This window comes from Lithobates pipiens, unplaced genomic scaffold (genome assembly GCF_037356315.1).
Source record: "Lithobates pipiens isolate NorthernLeopardFrog02 unplaced genomic scaffold, aLitPip1_a1.2 Scaffold_3, whole genome shotgun sequence".
Classification (NCBI taxonomy): Eukaryota; Metazoa; Chordata; class Amphibia; order Anura; family Ranidae; genus Lithobates; species Lithobates pipiens.
Genome location: NW_027507790.1, coordinates 160,771,448 through 160,786,981, shown reverse-complemented (window position 1 = coordinate 160,786,981; position 15,534 = coordinate 160,771,448). Strand labels below are relative to the sequence as shown.

Genomic DNA, 15,534 nt, shown 5'->3' with positions numbered 1-15,534 from the left:
CTCAGGTATATGGAGAGGACTTAAAGGAGAAGTCCAGCCTGAGCTTGTTTGGCTGGGCTTCTCCTAAGGGTCACAGGAGTGCAATTCATTTTGCACTCCTGTGACCTATTTTCAGCAGAGAGTGGTTTAAAGTCTGCTCTCTGCTGACATCACAGGAATCAGTCCACTGTGTCATCACGACAATAAAGTCTGGATCCGCCAGGTGCCTGGACTGATGCATGTCTCAGCCTCTCAGCGAGCTGCTGAGAGACTGAGATGGCCGATCCCTGCCCCTCCACAGCTCAGTGCTCCAATGAGCATGGGGGAGCAGAGAGGAGAGCTGCCAATTGACAGTTAGCAGCTCTCCTCCCAAGGATCTGTGAGAATCGAGCCATCGGTGATGTTCAATGGCTCGGTTCTCAGTGTTGGGACGCCAGTGGACATATGCAGCATTGTTCCTATGCTGCATCCACCTAGGTAAGTATAAAAGGTGAAAAAAAACATACTTCTCTTTTGATGGGGAAGCCCCTCCTCACCTCCTCCAGATGAAAGAAAAAAATTTTTCATGAAAATTAATGGGATATATGACATTATTTTGTCCTAGGAAATTATTCAAAATAGTTGATGCTTTGGGCAGGCGTGACCTCCCCATCCCTGATTACATCTCCTCCGAGATCAGCATCCTGGGATGATCGGGGGTGTGAAGGAGAAGGCACGATGGGTATGAGTATATAGTGTGATTAGGAGGCGATCCCCCTTCCTTCCTTTCAGTACACATCATCTCTATGACAGCGGCATCTGGTTGCTAAGCAGACCCCCAGCCCCTGCTTGGCCATGTCAGGTTTCAGCACTCCCAAGTAGTGATGGATGAACTTCCGCCGGGATGTAACGCGAACCGCAAACGTGAGAAAAAGTTTGCGAACCGCAAGGTTTGCGGAGGACCCTATTGACTTTAATGGCAGGCGAACCTTAAAAACCTCCAGGTCATATTTTCAGCCACAAAATACTTACTAGTTGTGCACACATAGTCCCACAACATGGACACTGACATAACAAAAGTATTAAGTGAATCTGGGATTGACATGACAAGCATTCTTTTTTTATCTGTGAAATTTTGAAATTCAGGAGCGCATGAAGGCCATGGAGGAGAGGCCAGGTCAGGGCAGGCTATGAAGGGGGTGCAGGAGATGATCAGTGCTACAGTCAGGGCAGCGCAATCCTGTGCCAGTGTCCCAGTGTGCCAACCTGTGCTTGAGCTGGTACCTCTGCCTGGCCCTTACCCCCACCTATGCAGGGCTCCACTGTGGTGGTCCGGAGGTGCCAGTCCAGTGCTGATCCTCAGCCATGGTGCTGGCACTGCCTGCTGATTGGCTTCTTTGCTGCTATCTCCCTCACTGTCTGAAACTAGCACCGTGATAGAGACTGAGCACTGACACAAGCACCGTGAGAGCACTGACACCACACCAGCACCAAGATAGAGAGCACTGACACCAGCACCATGATAGAGAGCACTGACAGCAGCACCGTGATAGAGAGCACTGACACCACACCAGCACCGAGATAGAGAGCACTGACACCAGCATCGTGATAGAGAACACTGACACCAGCACTGTGATAGAGAGCACTGACACCAGCACCATGAGAGCACTGACAACAGCACCATGATAGAGAGCACTGACACCACACCAGCACCGAGATAGAGAGCACTGACACCAGCATCGTGATAGAGAACACTGACACCAGCACTGTGATAGAGAGCACTGACACCAGCACCATGAGGGCACTGACACCAGCACCGAGATTGAGAGCACTGACACCACACCAGCACCGAGATAGAGAGAGAGAGTACTGACACCAGCACCGCGAGAGCACTGACACCAGCACCGAGATAGAGAGCACTGGCACCACACCAGTACCGAGATAGAGAGAGAGCACTGACACCAGCACTGTGATAGAGAGCACTGACACCACACCAGCACCGTGATAGAGAGCACTGACACCAGCACCGAGATAGAGAGAACTGACACCAGCACCGTGATAGAGAGCACTGACACCAGCACCGAGATAGAGAGCACTGAAACCGCATCGGCAATGTCTTGTGATGAATCGGAAAATAATTCCTGTGACTCAAGAGGAAGGTATATTGTGGTGTTGGTGGTAGTGTCTTTGGGGGTGCACACAGCAGAGAATGAAGAAGAGGGTGCAGATCAAGAGGATGAGGAGGGTGCAGAAGATTAAGGCTGAGTGAGCCACTCAACCAAGTCTTGTGCGTCCTTTGATGTAATCAAATGCACCTTCTGCAATTTGCCATTTTGGCTCAAGCCTTTTGCTTCTGCCCTACCCCTACCACCCCTGCGGAAGGGCCTGCCTCTTCCTCTGCCTGTCATTTTTTAAATGACTCTGTGATAAAAGTCTCTAGAGAAGTGCAGTATGTATGTGGAAGAAGGTATATAACACCCCGCTTCAATCTGTCGTTTTGGGGGGCCACTGGTCTATCACACCAGTTATAATACTTTTTTGCGTTTGTCACTCTTTGAAGTATCGCTGCAGAACCACTCAGCAGTCACAATGCTGCACGGTGGAAATGCACTATACTATGCTTTCTATATTTGCAGGTATTTTATACGTGTATTACACCCCTATATACTGCACACCAAATAGTACACCTATACCAGTCCTTAAAAGGACCTTTGTGGACATAATAGTAGCTAGCTAGTAGCTAGTGAATTGCAGACTGTGCCTGCTCCAAACACCAAACTGTCCCTCAGTCCCTGCACTGATAAAAGACAGCTGCAGAATTGGTCAGCACTCAGCAGCACAGCAGTCAGCAGTGCACCATAATATACTTTCTATATTTGAAAGAAAGTATATTATAAGTGTGTTACAACCTTATATACTGTACACCTATACCAGTCCTTAAAAGGACTTTTGCGGACCTAATAGTAATAGCTAATTAGCTATCTAGTGATTAAACTGACTGTCCCTGCTCCACACAGCATCCTTTCCCTACACTGACAAAAGACAGAATGTAAAATGGCCGCCAGATCAGGTCTATTTATAAGGTAGGGGGTATGTCCATGTGCCGAAATGTCTCAATTGGCTGTCCTGTACCCCATGATGGATGTGTCATGGGTCAAAGTTCTTCGGAATTTAAACGCATATGTCCGCCGTGAACAGCGCCAGAAGTCCACCGGTTGGCGAATCGCAAACCAGCAAAATTCGCTGCGAATCAACCACCGGGCGAACCGCAAGGCCATCTCTACTCCCAAATCCTTGACATCATCTGGGCAGAAGGCTCTGCATAACATCAAACATCCACTCGGCTGCTCTCTGGGGGTTGAAGAGAAATAGGGGGCCTAGGGGTGCTTGTCAATGACACCCCCAGCCCAGAATTACCCCACACTGATCCCAGCAGCATAGCAGATAAGGACCTCAGTTTACCCAATGGTACCCCAGCAGATAATTCAAGTCCAGCATCACCATCCTCATTTCTTAAAAGGCCACAGCTAGATGACGACATGGATGGAGAGACAAGGGATCTTTTTGTTTCTGTTGATGACCCAAAGAATCATTTGTGCGATATGTAAACGTATATAACCTATCCTATTATGACCAAGACAACATAAGCAGAGTTTGACTTCTCTGAGTATTCTATACATCGGAGGTACCAAGACTTTGATTGGTTAAGGAATTAACTTGAAGAAACCCAGCCCACTCACTCCATTCCACCTCTTCCAGAGAAATTTGTAGTGAAAGGCGTAGTTGACCGTATTTCTCAAGAATTTGTGGTGACCAGAAGAAGAGCATTGGACTAGTTTTTTAAGAGGATTGTATACCACCCAGTTCTCTCTTTCAATGAGCACATACATGTTTTTCTCACATCTAGGGATCTGAACAGTCACAAAAAACAGGGGGCCACTTTGCTTTCAAAGATGGGAGAGTTTGTGTGATATGTAACAAGTGGATACAAGCTCCTAAATCGCCCTTTTGGAGTTTTCAGCCATAGGAGAGTATTTGGACACCTTTGCATTAAAACTTGGAACTATTGACAGGATAGCACAATGCATTATTAAAGAGCAAGTAGAATATCTAGTGGAGCTCTGGGAGTATGATCCAGTCTATTCTACCTGGAGTGCCCTGGAAGGAGAGCTAAGCGAGACACTAGAGAGAGTGTCTGCTTGTATTGGGAACTGCAGCAAAGCACTAGAAGAGCTGATGGAGGACATGACCAAAGACTTCCTGCCTGTACTCAGAGATTATATCCTTTACTCTGAATCTATGAAGAATGTACTAAAAAAAAAAAAAAAAAAAAAAAAAAAAGGATCAAGTGCAAGCAGAATATGAGGCTAAACAGGACTCTGCAGCCTTGAGAAGATAAGAAAGAAGTGGGAAAATGCCAACTGAAGTGGAGAAGTGCCAGGACAAAGTAGAATGCTTCAATGCAGACTTGAAAGTGGACATGGATAGGTGGCAGAATAACAAGAGACAAGATTTTCACCAGCTGCTCATGGGAATGACTGACAAAAACATTCAATATTATGAAATTGCCTTACTGCATGGGATCCATTATACTGCTGTTGCAACACAAACCAGAGCCTAAATGAAGACTGTCTGGCGTTACGTTTGAACATGTTGCACAATTCTTCATACAGTGCGGCATGTAGCTAACAGCCTGAAGGACCCTACACTTGAGGCACTGTAGGGGGTTGCCACGCTCGTCATATCATCTGACTTAAGATAAGACTGTGTTATATTTTGGCACCCCTGGCTCCATTTTAAGACCTTGTTTTTTGTGGTTCATTGGCCCCGGGTTTTGGCCGTGGGCCTCCTCTGGCCAGTCTTTTGAGTGCAGCCCAGTCCTCGTCCTTTCATTCTACTAGTGGCTCAACATCAGCATGCAGTTACACATCAATTCTGTCTTTCAACAAATATCCCCTGAAAGACTGTCCATGTCAGCAATGTTTGTTCTAGCCATCATTTCAAGTTTTAAATGTTTGTTCATTTTTGAATACATTTTGTAATTTTTTATAAGTGTTATTGTATCTTTCTTTTGTGTATTTGGCACCCTGAATGTCCCATTAACCACTTCAATACCGGGCACTTATACACCTTCCTGCCCAGACCAATTTTGAGCTTTCAGTGCTGTCACACTTTGAATGACAATTGCACAGTCATGCTACATTGTACCCAAACTAAATTTTTATAATTTTGTTCCCACAAATAGAGCTTTCTTTTGGTGGTATTTGATTGCCTCTGGGATTTTTATTTTCTGCTAAACAAAGAAAAAAAGACCGAAAATCTTGGATAAAAAAACATGTTTTTTTTGTTTCAGTTACAAAACTTTGTAAATAAGTACATTTTCTCCTTCACTGTTGGGCACTGACGGGGCTGCAGTGAAAGGCACTGATAAGGCGGCACTGATGGGCACCGATGAGGTGGCACCAATGAAGTGATAGGTGGCACTGATATGCAACACAGATAGACACTGATAGGTGGCACAAATAGGCACTGATAGGTGGCACGGATTGTCATGGATAGGTGGCACGGATTGGCATGGATGGGCGGCATGGATAGGTGGCACAAATGGGCATGGATAGGTGGCACGGATGGGCATGGATAGGCGGCACGGATGGGTGGCACGGATGGGCATGGATAGGCGGCACAGATGGGCATGGGTGGGCACTGATAGGCAGCTAGGCTGGGCACTGATAGGTGGCATGGATGGGCACTGATAAGCGGCATTGTAATTTAAATTATTGTAGGGATGGAGATCAGTTCCAAACAATAATGCATGCCAATCAGTGATGCCCATTGTGGGCACTGATTGGCATCCATTATGGGCACTGATTGGCATTCATTATGGGCACCGGCTGGCATCCCTGGTGGTCTAGGGGGGCATACCTGGTTCTGGGCATCCCCTGGTGGTCTGGTAGCATCCCTGGTGTTCCAATGTGGGCATCCTCGGGGGGCTGTGCTGATAATCGATCAGCACAGACCCCCCCTGTCAGAGGAGCAGCCAATCGGCTCTCCTCTACTCGCGTCTGACAGACGCGAGTGAGGAAAAGCCGATCACCGGCTCTTCCTATTTACACTGTGATCAGCCGTGATTTGACACGGCTGATCACATGGTAAAGAGGCTCTGTCGGAGACTCTTTACCGAGATCATAGTTGCGGGGTGTCAGACTGACATCCCGCAACAACGATCGCCGCAATGCGTGCCCTCGGGGGCGTGCAGCGGCTTAATATCCTGATCACATCAGGATATTAAAACCACTTTGCCACCGTCATTTTGCTATATGGCAGACGGCAAGTGGTTAAATTACCCCCATAGATTTCTATACTACTCAGGGATGGTGGTGCCTTCTATTGACATTGTCACCTATCCATATCCTTTTGTGACCCTTCTCTTGTGTTGTTACAAAGCAAATATACCAAACTTTAGCTTTTCTTGACACCCACCCCCAATTTCCCATTTTCTAAGTTTATTATGTGTGTTTACTGCTCTTCTAAAAAATTCCTACATGAAAAGCTGCTTTCACTGAGCTAAGAGGCCTGGACACAATATGAAACTCACACCAACCACTTCAGCCTGGAGGAGCTTTTCACTTGCGTAACACTAAGCAGAAGAGGCTTTATCTATTACAACAGAGCCACTGAAGGCATTTAAAGTCCCACAGCAATGCAGCTTCCCATTTTTTTTTGTCATGGAGTGTTTTCAAGAAAAAAAAAATCTATGGTGTTTACCTCTTTTTCTATATATCTTTCAGAGGACTGACATCACTGATTATTATTATTTTTTGTATAGTCCTGTTGTACAGTTTCTTTTGCCTTCTTACCAGGGGTTCCTGATGTTCGCATGAACTGTGTTGGTGTCATGAAGTTCCCCTTCGATGTGCTTTATTCTTTTCCCCAAAATTTAAAGCTGTAAAAACTGCAAGATGTTGATATTTCATCCCATAAAGCGGGAGAGTTCTGTTTACACTGGGGTCTTATCTGAAGCAAATTAAAGGGAACAACTGGTCCAGAAGTTTTTTTTTGTTAATGGTTTTGATTGTCAATGCAAAAAAAGACAAAAAATATGAAGTAAATATGTTTATGATTTTTTTAAATAATAAAACACACCTGAATGGGCAGACCGGAAGTTGAGGTGGACGGACGTGCCTTTGCTGAGCTCCGCCGAGGCCTCTCAGCATCTTCGTCCATCCTTGTCCACCGGGCGTTTTTTCACCCCGCCAGACCCTACATCCAGCCGGGGGAACATCTGAGCTCCGGACGGAGCCGTTATTTTCGGCCGCTCCGACGCCGAAATTGATCCCGGGGCTGCGGGCGGCGAGACAGGCCGGTCTCCGCCGCCATCTTGCGGCCTACTCCACACCTGGAGACCTCCGGACGGCAGCTTTCGGGACGCATCCCGAGCCGGATCCCACGGCGCCACTCACCACTGGGCCCACAGGACTCCCCCGCCTGGGACAGGGGACTGATGATCGCCCGTCGGAGGTCAGGAGAGGATCCAGCACTACACCCCGAGAGGTGAGACCCGGCGGCCATCTTGGTACACCCGAGGCCTACAGCAGCTCTCTTGCAAACCCCCTCTGGCAGCTGTCTCGCAAATCCTTTTAGGGAGGACACTGTCCCCAATCTCAGTACAGCCTGCCCCCCACTGGATAGCTGTCGGACCGAACGCCTCTCTAAGTCCTGCACAAGCTCTAGGCCCCACCAGCGGCCATCTTGGTGCACCCAGTTCCTCCTTCTACCATCCTGAGGCCCACATCTCTCCAATCTGCACCCTGTTTTGTGCCTGGACTCTCCCTGTAACCCATTAGTGCAGTGTTTTCTGGACTCTATCACCGGACTGTCTGCCGCGGATGCGGCCTGGTGAGGCCTAACGAGGCCCAGTGAAGCCTGCCAGTTACCACACCTTCCTGCACCAGCGCCTGGCAGGGGGCCTACTTACTGGAACCTGGACACTACAGCTGCCATCTCATCCCCCCACACTCCAAGATCCCTAGACAGCTGAAGTAGAGGCGGTGATTGTGAGCTCCACGGACTGCAGGTGAGGCACTGTCTTAGCCCAGGGGGCCCTTGCTTTCCCCAGGCCTCACCCTGCTGGGTTCTGGACACTCTCCCCATCCCCACGGCTCCACGGCCCTCTCCCCGACCCGGCCTCCTCCTGGGTTCAGGCTCTCCACAGCCTGACTACCGCCCTAGTGGGTTAGAGCTCCGGCTAAGGCCCCTTCTCCAGGCTACACCTGGCTTGGCCTCCATCATCTCCGCTAGGAGTCTCCGTGGACCATTCCAGGAGCCCCCCCCCCCTGATCGGGGTGAAATTGTTTGACCATCAAGGCGGACAGCTACGGTCAGTTCACGGGAGTCATCTATTCACCAGTCAGCTCTCCCTACACGGCCTCTTCAACAAGCCCCTAAAGAGACATACCCCCCTTCTCCTGAGACTTTCATAATTTCAGTTGTTGGAATCAGCGCAAACTAGCAGAACTCATGGGCGACTAACAACGCTGACACCATGTCTTAGTATGGCTTAATATACCGCTCCTTTCCTAAGGGACCCTGCACCGCTTCATAAGCTCTCACATACACAGGGTCATTATCAGCTGCCCCCCGGACCCCTCCGGATACTACATGGGCAAAGTTGGTTTTCAAAAGAATATATATCAAGGCTTTATCCCGCCATCGACCTCCCGTCCTGCACACGTCATGGAGCGATACCTACACAGATCGCAATCTCCAGCCTTACACACGTTGGCAGAACCACTAGAGGCCATCGACCCCCTGCCCTCCACACCTAGTTCTCTTCACAAAGGTGGCTCTACCCAGCAAACAAATCCTGCCGAAGCAATTACGGTAACGGTCCTGGACCTGAAACTACAGACACTCCTACAGGATTTGACACGCAATATAGCTACAGAGGTTGGAAAGCTTGCTCGGGAGCTTAGGGGAGAGATCGACCAGCTTGGAGAGCGTACTGCCACTTTGGAATCTAAATTTGATGAGAATGTGCAATACATGCACGTATTGGAGGACGAAAACGCATTTCTTAAACACACAGTCTCCCAAATACAACTACAACAAGAAGATTTGGAAAATAGAGAACGTCGCTCAAACGTGAGGATTCGTGGAGTCCCTGAAACAGTCAGTGATAAGGAGTTGCGGGTATACTTGCTTGATCTGTTTGTCACTCTGGCTCCGCACATACCAGATATCGATTGGCGTCTAGACAGAGCCCATAGATCTTTGGCCCCTAAACCTCCTCCTGGATCCAATCCAAGGGACATTATAGTCCGTTTCCACTATTATGACAGCAAGGAAGCTTTAACTGCAGCCACACGCAATAAAAATCGCATCGATTTCAAAGGCTCTAAGATCCAGATCTTCAGCGACCTTTCTCCCATCACCTTGGCCAAAAGGCGCAACCTCCGACCAATCACTGCACACCTCCAACTACACCAAATCCCCTACAGATGGGGTTTCCCTTTCCGGCTGTCAGCATCCAAAGATGGCACACAATACTCTATCAGAGAATTGCATGAATGTGAGGCCTTCATTCGCAATTTGGGCCTCCCACCTGTCCCGGAAGAGGACCTCCAACTCCCCCCGCCCGCTCTGGCCCCCAAACCTCTCCAAGCCCCTACGGCAATTTGGACCCCAGTCCGTCGGAGACATCAGAGAGGCTTCTCCACACCGCAACGCCCCAACGTGCCTAAACAACTTGCCTGAAGTTCCGGCGCCTGTCCGAATTGCACCTCCTTACCCTTGGTTTCCAGGAACCTATCGGACCTCTTCAGGAACTCTTCGGGGAACATCCCCCTAACTTTAAATCTCTCCCATTTCTGTAGTGCTCAACGAGCCTCTTCCTCCCCCCCCCCCCCCCCCCCCCCCCGCGGGGCCCCTCCAGCTGGTATTGTACTCCCAGTCGATGGTGGTATGTCTGACCACTGTTCAAATGTTAAGAGTCCGAGGTTAATCATTCTTTGCGGGAGCGGTACATAGTTTACCACTCCAAATGTTTGTTATGTCCCTTTATAGGTCCAAGGTATTCTGCCTTGGCTCCCTGAAGATTTTATATCCTTCAGGCTTTCAAGATACATGTTTTATGTTTTTTGTTTTTTGTCTCTTCATTTTTGTCTCTCTATATTTTACTCAGGTTATTTTTTTCAATTTTTCAAAGTTTTTACCAGGTCCTTTTTTGACCTGTCCTGGTTCTTACATGTCGCTGCAGGTTGTAAACTTGACATACAATTTTATGTTACTAGGAAATGCTGATGTGTATATGCCTCTTCCAGACCTCCTTAGATCAGAGCACTCCAACCACATGTACCAGATTCCAATATCATCTGCTAATTATTCCATGAATGTATTATGGCTCTAAAAATATTTTCCTGTAATGTTAAGGGCTTGAATTCCTTAAGAAAACGCTGGCTAGCCCTGCGGGAATTCAAATCCTCAGGGGCTGATGTGATAATGGTTCAGGAGACGCACTTCCGCCCGGAGGGCTCATTTAAATTTGCCTCCAAGCTGTACCCTACTGTTTTTATGGCCTCCAGCCCATCTGGGAAGGCTGGAGTAGCCATTTTGATTAAACGTTCATGCCCTATACGGATCCTTGCTTCGATCCTAGATCCCCAAGGTCGGTTTATACTCCTGAACTGTTCTCACCTGAACACCTCCTTTACCTTAACTAATATTTATGCCCCTAATACGGGACAAATTGGCTTCCTCACTAGAGTATTGGATCGGCTGCGCTCCTTCTCTCAGCCTTTCGCAATCATAGGCGGGGATTTCAACATGTGTATGTCCCCTGGTAGGGATAGATTAGCACTCTCTCAACAAACCCCGTCCCTCCAAACTCTTAAACTGTCCACCTCCTTTCGCAAACTAATCCGCTCCCACAATCTCTTGGATGCATGGAGAGTGAAACATCCCACCCATCGCCAATACACCTTTTTCTCCCCCCCACATAAATTGTATTCCCGACTGGACCACTTTCTAATAACTGCACCCTTGCTACCCAATGTGGTATCTTCTGAAATAGAGCCTATCACGTGGTCTGATCACGCTCCCATCACTCTCAATGTGACGCCCCATAACGCATCACCTAAAACTTGCCACTGGAGACTGAATGAGTCTTTATTGCGACATGCTGAAACCAAAGATAGACTGCTCAAGAGATTGGAGGAGTTTTTCCATCTCAATGTAGGCTCCATTTCAGATATATCTACTGTGTGGGAGGCCCACAAGGCAGTTTTTAGGGGGGAATGCATCTCAGCTGGCTCACGTCTGAAGCGGGACTCTGTTAGGCTGAGGGTGGAGCTTGTGGCCCAGCTGCAGGTCGCGGAGGCGCGGTTACTCCGCTCCCCTACGGTAGATCGCTTGCGTGCAGTGACTACTATTCGCAACCACATTAAGGCTATAGACGCAAAAGACATTTCAAAATCAATGTTATGGTCTAAGCGAAAGTTCTATGAGTTTGCAGACAAACCACATAGGATGCTTGTCCACAAACTTAAGCCCCGGCCCTTTTTATCCATTCCTGATTATATAATGCAATCAGACGGTACACCAACGCACTGCCCTCAGACCATGTCCGGAGTATTCAGAGAATATTATAACAAACTTTACAACTGCCTGAACACGGGCACACAGGATCAGTTCCCACAAGACAGGTTGGACTCCTTCCTATCATCTATTCACCTCCCTAAACTCTCACCAGAGCAACGCTCCTCCTTAAACCAACCTATCTCCAATGACGAACTAGTTGACGTAATTAAACATCTCCCCACACATAAGGCCCCAGGACCAGATGGCCTTCCATACTCCTATTATAAGACGTTCCTAGAATCCCTGTCCCCACACCTGCTGACCCTATTCTCCTCACTGCTCCAGGGCACAATACCACACCCCTCGTTCCTACATGCAGTCATAACCACTATCCCTAAACCAGATAAGGATCCTTCCCTCCCTGACAATTATCGTCCCATAGCCTTATTGAACTCTGATTACAAAATCTTTACCAAGATTCTAGCGAACAGGCTCTCTCTACTGCTGCCAGCGTTGATCCATAGAGATCAGGTGGGTTTCGTTCCCACAAGACATGCGGGGGACAATACCCGCCGCACAATTGACCTTATAGACCTGCTTACTAAAACTAAAAACCCCGCTTTGATACTCAGTTTAGATGCCCAAAAGGCATTTGACCGCCTTAGCTGGCCATTTATGTTTGCGATACTAAACCACTTTGGATTTTCAGGCCCCTTTATTCACGCCCTCCAAGCCCTATACTCGAAGCCCACCTCCCAGGTACAACTCTCCTCCCATCTGTCCCGTCCGTTTTCCCTTAGCAACGGTACGAGACAGGGTTGCCCTCTATCGCCATTGCTCTTTATCCTCAGTCTGGAACCCCTAGCTGCGGCTATACGGGAATGTTCAGATATTAAAGGAGTCTGCCTCCTCAACGCAGAATATAAAATATCCTTATTCGCGGACGATGTCCTCCTAACTCTCACCCACCCGCACACATCCCTACCACACCTTCACCACCTACTATCCACTTTTGGTAGCCTCTCGGGTTTCAAAATTAATGATACTAAAACCGAAGCATTACCTGTAAACATAACCCCGTCCCTCTTATCTTCGCTTCAAAGTAAGTATAATTACCACTGGTGTCCTCACTCACTTAAATACCTGGGGGTTCGCATTACTGCTTCCTATGATACTTTATATAAGGCCAATTTCCCCCCCCTGTTCTCAGAAATTAATCGCTTGCTGACATACTGGACATCTCTCCCCCTATCCCTGTTGGGCCGAATCAATGTCCTTAAAATGTCTATCCTCCCTAAGTTATTATATTTGTTTGAAACTCTACCTGTGGCTATCCCTATGTCACAGTTGAAATCCCTTCAAAGGAGAAGCCTCCGTTTTGTTTGGAATAACGCTTCCCACAGGTTAGCGGGGACAGTGGTCCTGGCTCGGAGGAATAGGGGGGGGCTCGGAGGCCCAGATTTCATTAAATACTATTATGCCACACACCTGAGAGTTCTTACCTCCTGGACCTCCCGGAAGGCCCCAAATAGATGGTCAGAAATAGAAATGAGTGTTACAGCCCCGGTACATCCTTGCTATATGCTTTGGCCTTCTACTGCCCTTCATATGCCCCAATTACGGCACATATGCCTAGCTCCCATGTTGTTCACGTTGAATATCTGGAAAAGGTGCAATGACCGCTTTTCCCTATCCTCACCGTGTCCACCGCTTTTAAATATCCTATTTAACCCAGACATCCCAGATAGCCTGTCCTATGATCGTATGCTACCATGGACCCAAGCGGGACTCTTTCAACTCCGACACTTTGTTAACCCGGCGACACGCCATTTATTGACTTTTCCCACCTTGCAAAAGCAACACCAGATCCCCCAAAGGATTCTACATTCATACTTACAGATCAGACACTTTTTCTCTATCAGGTCCCCCTCTCTGACTCTGGACAAACCCACAGACTTTGAGAGCCTATGTGCTAAGGGTCCTTACGAACCCAGACTGATCTCTACTATTTACACGATATTACATGACGCCATACCTATGACGGTGAACACCCACCACTACATGAGGAAATGGTCTCAGATTCTACAACACGATATTTCCCTGGTGGACTGGGGGAACATATGGGAGCACACTTCCAGAATATCTCGGTGTGTGACCCACAAGGAAACTGCTTACAAAGTTCTAATGCACTGGTATAGGACTCCAGATATTCTACATGCCCGTAACAGGTTAATTTCGAAACAATGCTGGAGATGTGGTGGGGAAGTCGGCTCTCACTACCATATTTTTTGGGACTGCCCCCTAGTCCACCAGTTCTGGCTCCAAGTCCAAAATCTGTTAGAAACACTGGCTGGCACTCCTATTCCCCTGACGCCCATGCATTATCTGCTAGGCCTCCCTTTCTCTGGTATTTCTAAGGCCTTGCGCAGATTGTTGTCCTTTATCTTATTGGCTGCTAAAAGGGTCATACCCAGGTTATGGTTGTCCACCTCTCCACCTACACTTCCGCAATTGATCACCACTGTAGCTGACATACGCAGAATGGAACACTTGACGGCCGTAGTGGAGGATAAGATGCAGAAATTTTCTAAAATTTGGTCAACATGGGATGAGTCTACATATGGTTCTGATGGGATTGCTCCTACTTAGATAAACCTGGATACATACATGTCCCCGAGAGAAGGTCTGAAATCCATTTTTTTTTTTTCCTTAAAGCTCTCTTTGATGTTACATAGTCTGTTTACAGATTCTGTCTATAACCCCCTTAAAGATACGGTGGAAGATCACTACTTTAATCACATCGCTATGCCTTTATATGTTTAGATTTTGTATGCCTTGTAATCAAAGTATACCTGCATTCTTGATACGTTAATATTCATATCTCATGTATATTTTCTTCTGTATGATGTTGAAAATTTAAAATAAACAATTACAAAAAAAAAAAAAACACACCTGAAAAATGTAAAAAAAAATTGTTAATGCTGATTGAAAGAGTTTAGATCCTCTTTAACAATAAACAGCACTCTTTGTAGCATCCATACAACCTCCTCGAAATCCCTATGCACCCGCCCATTCTGTCCTTATTATAATCTTACATTGCAAATACCTTTGCACCCATGTGCCTGCAAAGAAGCTAACTAACCTCATCATATTCACAAAATTAAAAATGTGCTTGGAGATAGCAATAATAGTTACAGCTAACACACGAACGATCACTAATAATTTTGCTTTGCTAAGAAGAACATACTCCAACATCATAATGTACAGATAATTGGTGTACCTAGAATCAATCACTGTTTTGTGTCCATATTACATCAGTTAACCATTTTTCAAGTGCTTCATATGTCAGAAAACCAAAGCGTGGAGCATTCATATCTTTAAAGGTTACTGTGAAAAAAAAAAAAACAACAAAAACAATGAAAGTGAACAATGAAAGTCATAGTGTAGGGATATCATAGTGCTGCGCATTTTAATTAAGGGAAATTTAATTGCCCTTACTTACTTTTGAATTTAAAGTGAATCTATGGTCAAAACGTAAAATCATATATTGACAGAAAAAAAAGAGGAGCTGTTGTGAGGTGGGTGGAGGCAATGTACTCAGTCCCAATTAGTATGCACACAACAAAAAGTAGTTAGCCCACAGTACTTTTAATGAGTCACACCTCAAACATGATATATAAAAAATATGAAACATTTATTAACAGACATTTAAAAACAGAACATAATACAAAAATATAATGAGCATAAATATACTGTATGAAGATAGTATTCAACTGAGATCAACAAAGAAACATTTCCATAGAACCTATGTAGTCCATAAAAATGAACACAATCAGTCTGAGATGGCTGTACTACTGTTTATGTATTAATTTCCAGACTGAATTGCAAATATCTTTAGCCTACTCCTATTATTATTACACAGGATTTATATAGTGTCAACAATTTATACGCAGCACTTTATAATATAAATTACAATTACAATTACAGTACTGTACAAAACAG

General features: G+C 46.6%; 1 pseudogene; it reads left to right on the top strand.

Moving 5' to 3' along the window:
- Positions 1-379: 379 nt before the first annotated feature.
- LOC143941249 (sorting nexin-30 pseudogene) lies at positions 380-4,323 on the top strand (annotated as a pseudogene).
- The last annotated feature ends 11,211 nt before the right edge of the window (positions 4,324-15,534 follow it).